This window comes from Carcharodon carcharias, chromosome 8, assembly GCF_017639515.1.
Source record: "Carcharodon carcharias isolate sCarCar2 chromosome 8, sCarCar2.pri, whole genome shotgun sequence".
NCBI lineage: Eukaryota > Metazoa > Chordata > Chondrichthyes > Lamniformes > Lamnidae > Carcharodon > Carcharodon carcharias.
In genome coordinates this window covers 49,147,674-49,153,623 of record NC_054474.1, presented here as the reverse complement: position 1 = coordinate 49,153,623, position 5,950 = coordinate 49,147,674, and positions in this window count along the sequence as shown.

Below are 5,950 nucleotides of genomic sequence, written 5' to 3'. Positions count from 1 at the left end.
CCTCCTCTGACTCCTTGCATAGGTTCCCATTCCCCTGTCATTTTAGTTTAAACCCTCCCCAACCACTCTAGCAAATATTTCCCCTAGGATATCAGTCCCAGTCCTGCCCAGGTGTAACCCATCCAGTTTCTACTGGTCCCACCTCCCCCAGAACCGGTCCCAATGTCCCAGGAATCTGAAACCCTCCCCCTCACACCGTCTCTTCAGCCATGTATTCATCCGATAAATCCTGCTATTTCTACTCTGCCTAGCACGAGGCACTAGTAGTAATCCTGAGATCAGTACCTTTGAGGTCCTACTTTTCAACTTACTTCCTAACTCCCTTCATTCTGCTTTTAGGACCTCATCCCTTTTTTAACATATGTCGTTTGTACCAATGTGTACCATGGCCACTGGCTGTTCACCCTCCCCCTTCAGAATGTCCTCTAGCCGCTCAGAGATATCCTTGACCCTAGCACCATGGAGTCTCATTTGCAGCCACAGAAATGCCTATCTATTCCCCTTACAGTTGAATCCCCTATAACTATTGCATTCCCATACATTTTACTCCTCCCCTGTGCAGCAGAGCCAACCATGGTGTAATGAATTTGGCTGTTGCTGCTTTCTTCTGAGAGGCCATTCCCCTCAACAGTATTCAAAACGGTACATCTATTTTACAGGGGAATAGCTACAGGAGATTCCTGCACTGTCTGCCTAGCCCTCTTGCTCTGCCTGTTGGTCACCCATTCCCTTCCTGCCTGTGGACTCTTAGCCTGCAGTGTGACCACCTCTCTATATGTGCTATCCATGATACTCTCCGCCTCAAGGATGCTCCACAGTATCCCCAGCCGTCGCTTCAGCTCTGAAGTCCGGGCTTCCAGGAGCTGCAGCTGGAGACACTTCCCACACACATGCTGGCCCCAGGCACTGGAAATGTTCCCAGCTTCCGACATAGCAAGAGGAGCACACCACAGCTTTAAGCTCTACTGCCATGACTTACTCCTTTAAATTAAATTAAACCTTTTGGAAGACACGTAATATCAAATAATATCAATTACTCTAGGGCCCTTCTTCCCCGCTCCTCATTGTTACAGAATATAGCCCTTACAAACGATGAACCACAAAATAAGACCTTAAAAACTATAAGCGATAAAAGTAGTGACTGTATTCACGGTACTCAAAGGATCACCTCGTTCCCTCTTCACCAAACTCCCTCAGTCCAAACTCCAATGTAAGCACTCTACTGCAGCCCAAAGCAGCACTGTAAGATGGCCTGTTTTTATACTCTCTGAATCTAGTCTCTGAAAAACTGTTTAAGCTGGTTGTCTAATTAACTAGTTGTAGCTGCAAGAGAGCCTATGTAAACCCTGTTTTAAAGCTGGCCTAAAACTCAACTTTTTCCACCCCAAACAGCAACTTTTAGTTAATTACTAAATTAAAAAAAGACTAGATGTCAGATAGAAATTAACCCTTAAATTCCCTCAGTCCAGAGTATTAATGCTAGTTTAGTTTGTCCAATCTATATGTAGATTAAAGTCACCCAAGATTACAAGTGTACCCTTATTGCATGCATCTCTAATTTCCTGTTTAATGCCTTCCCTTACATTTCTGTTACTGTTTGGAGACCAATAAACAACCCCCACCAATGTTTTCTGCCCCTTGGTGTTTCTTACCTCTACCCAAACAGATTCCACATCACAATTTTCCGAGCCAGTATCCTTCAGCACTAATGCATTGATCTCCTCCTTTACTAACAGTGCTACCCTACCTCCTTTCCCGATTTGTCTGTCCTTCCTAAATATTGAATACCCCTGGATGTTCAGTTCCCATCCTTGGTCACCCTGCAGCTATATCTCCGTAATTGCAGCTATATCATAACCATTTATATATATTTGCACTGTTAACTCATCTATCTTATTGCAAATGGTCCGCGCATTAAGGTACAATGCCTTTAGACTTGTCTTTTTAACATTGTTAGTCATCTTAGCTCTATTTTGCACTATGACCCATTTGTTTCTCGTCCTTGTTTTTTCTGCCCTCCATTTTTGCTTCTTATTTTCCTGTCTTTCATTTCTATCCTTGTTTCCCCCTCCTCTGTCTCCCTGCTCAGGTTCCCATCCCCCTGCCATTCTAGTTCAAACCCTCCCCAACAGCTCTAGTAAACATCCTCTCCCTCCCACCCCACCCCACCCCCCGAGGATGTTGGTCCCAGTCCAGCCCAGATGCAACCCATCCCAACTTCCCCAGTACTGGTCCCAATGTCCCAGGACTCTGAATCCCTCTCATTTACGCTATTTCTTCAGCCACGTATTCATCCAATATATCCTGTTATTTCTACTCTCGCTAGCACATGGCACTGGTAATAATCTTGGGGTTACTACTTTTGAGGTCCTACTTTTTAATTTATGTCCTAATTCCATATATTCATCTTGTAGGACCTCATCCCTTTTTTAATCCTTGTCATTGGTACCAATATGTACCATGACCAGTGGCTGTTCACCCCCTTCCCCCTTCAGAATGCCCTGCAGCCTCTCCAAGACATCCTTGACCCTGGCACCAGGGAGGCAACATAACATCCTAGAGTCTCTTTTCCAGCTGCATAAACACCTGTCTGTTCCCCTTACTATTGAATCACCTATCACTATAGCCCTGCCAGTCTTCTTCCTCCCCTCTTGAGCAACAGAGCCACCCGTGGTGCCATGGACTTAGCTCCTGCTGCTTTCCCCTGAGAAGTCGTCTCTCCCAACAGTATCCACAATGGTGTATCTGTTAGTGAGGGGGAGGGCCACAGGGGACTCCTCACTACCTGCCTTCCTCTACTCTACCTGGTGGTCACTCATCCCATTTCTGCCTGTTCACTCTTTACCTGCAGTGTGACCACCTCACTGAAAGTGCTGTCCATGACAATCTCAGCAAATGTGGATGCTCCACAGTAAATCCACCTGCAGCTGCAGCTCTGAAATGCAGTTAGCCAGTAGCTGTAGCTGGACACATTTCCTGCACACCCGGTCACCAGGGACACTGGAAGTGTCCATGACTTCCCATATAGCACAGAAGGAGCATATCACGGGTGCGAACTCTGCTGCTATGACTTCCCTTTAGATTAAGCTCGCTAGTTACTTCCTTTAAAGAATACTATCTACACTAGGGGCCTTACTCCACTCCAAACACTCCCACCACAGTCCAAAGTCCTCATCTTATTTTGTTTAAGCTAATGGACTGCAGCAGTTTCATTCATAGAAAAAGTAGAAGTTGAAGTACTCACTTGACCCTACTTACCAATCAGCTGCCTCCCCTGCATCATGTCACTTTTTGAATTGTGATGTCACTTCGAACTCCACCATCTGAAGGTCTTGAGGGTACGCCTCTCCTCTCCGGTCTCGGCCTCTGTTTTTCACGCCCTTTTATACCACTCTCGCTGGCCTCTCCTCTCTGGTCTCAGCCTCTGTTTTTTGCACCCTTTTATACCACTCTCACTGGCCTCTCCTCTCCGGTCTAAAACTCACCTTCTTCCAACACTAACAGCAACTTTTAGTTAATTGCTAAATTAAAGAAAGACTAGATTTTAGATAGAATTTAACCCTTAATTTAACCCTTAAACTCCCTCAGTCACCAATCTCCAACTGAAGATCTCGACTGCAACCAAACACAGCAATCCAGTGCAGGCAAATTCAACACTATAAGATAGCCTACTTTTATACTCAGATTTAGAATATTCAGAATTTTTCCACCATTCAATCTTCAGAAGAACAATAATGTTGGGAAAGCACTCAAAAAAGAATGATTTGGAAATTCAAAGGCCTAGGTGAATAAATAGCAACCAGTGTGCATGTAAAGTTCTCCAATTGAATCTGATAAATGGTTTGATTAAAAGCAGCCAGTGAACAGTTTTCTGTTTGGACACTACTACATAAAGCATCCACTAGATGGCATGTGCACAACTGATGGAGTTGTACACTTTCTATTATGATATAAAATATCTACATTTAAGTTGATAGAATAGGCTGAATTTTAACTCCCCAAAACAGGTGGGTTGGGGTCATTTCAGAGGTTACAATGTAAGAAATCTGAAACAGGAACCCAACTCTCCTCAAACTCGTCCACGTGATTTTAACGGGATGGGGGGGAATTGGGCTGGGCGACCAATTTGCTCACATGTAGCAGGTTGGTATTTAAATATTAAGATGAGGGTGTGTGCCTCATTCTGGAATTAATGGTCTGAAGTTGTTGAACTCAATGTAGAGGAGACCGCATTGGGAGCATCTGCTTCGGGGAGACCAAATGCAAACTGCGTGACCACTTTGCGGAACACTTTCGGTCTGTCCGCAAGCATGATCCAGACCTTCCTGTTATTTGCTATTTCAACACACCACCCTACTCTCATGCCCACATGTCCGTCCTTGGCCTACTGCAATGTTCCAGTGAAGCCCAATACAAACTGGAGGAACAGCACCTCATCTTTCGATTAGGCACTTTAAGCCTTCAGGACTTAACATTGAGTTTAGCAACATCAGACCATGAACTCTCTCTTCTATCCTCAACCCATTTTTAACCTTCCCCTCACCCCACCCTCAAAAGGTTCCATGTTGTTCTTTTCACACAATACTTACCCTTGTTCTGCTATTATTATATTCTACTTTCTTACCTTAATGCCACTATCAGCACCTTTTTTAGCCCTCACCACTACCATTATCGCCCCATTTGTTCTTTTGTTCATGACCTCTTTGTCAATCTCTCCTTTGTCCCCACCAAGTCCCTTTGTCATTTTTGCAGCTATTCTTTCATATCCTTCTGCAATTGTTGAAGGTAGTGAGATCTGCAGGCAACCAGGTGATCCTTAACTTTACTTTGAATTCATGAGTAATCAAAAGCATGGTGTGATGCTCTTCACATTTCATGGTATTTGCTTTCTTCTCCAATGAAGCTTCAGCCCTCCCCATCTCTGTAGCTTCCTCTAACCTCACAAACCTCTGAAATATTTGCACTCCTCTAATTCAGGTTTCTTGAGCAGTCCCAATTTTAATCATTCCAATGTTGGTGGCAGTGCCTTCAGTTGCCTGGGCTATACACTCTGAACTTCCCTCCCTAAACATTTCTGCTTCTCTACCTTGCTTTCCTTTTTTGAGATGCTCCTTAAAACTTAACTCTTTGGTTAAACTTTTGGTCATCTACCCTACTATTTCCTTATATGGCTCAGTGTCAAATTTTGTTTTAAAATGCACCTGTGAAGCACCTTGGGGTATGTTATTACATCAAAGGTGCTATATATATTATATACATATACATACAGGTTGGCTGTTGTTATTGCAGGCTTGAGTATCAACGGTGTAGGTGAGGGTGTGGTTGAGAAGATAGGTAGCTACAGGAACGTGATGAATGGCAGGCCAAAAGTTAAGACAGTTGGGATCTTGAAAGTGCAGTTATAATCAATTGGGAGAGACTTTTTTCCACTGGATGCTCCAGAAGATAGTAGAGTTGGGAGGGGCATGGGGAATGTGGTGCAAAAGCAATACAAGGACAAAATCAGAGAAGGCCTTATTTGTGATTGACATGATGGGTGAAGCCAGATGGGGGTGGCAAGGTGAAGGGGTTGGCATATGGTGAATATGGGTTGGTCTACATGGATGGAGAAATTAAGGGAGGATGGGAGGGTATAAAGGGAGGTTACTTCGCAGACTTATGATCGCAAATGGTGTGACTCAAATTATTGGAATATTACTTCATGGTAACAGTAAGAACAGGACGTCAGGAACAGTTTCAAACTGGCAAAAGGCAACATTAGGCTTGATATCAGGAGCTTGTTCACTTGGAATGGAGATAAAAGAAATTTGTCATAATTTAAGAAACAATCAGATACAGTTGCGGGGCATTCTACGGTTCTTAAGGGTGGATGGATGGGGAATTATGTTGCTGCTCGGTAATGACATTCAGCCACGTATTCGTCAGCTGAGCTGCTCTGACCTGAGCCCCA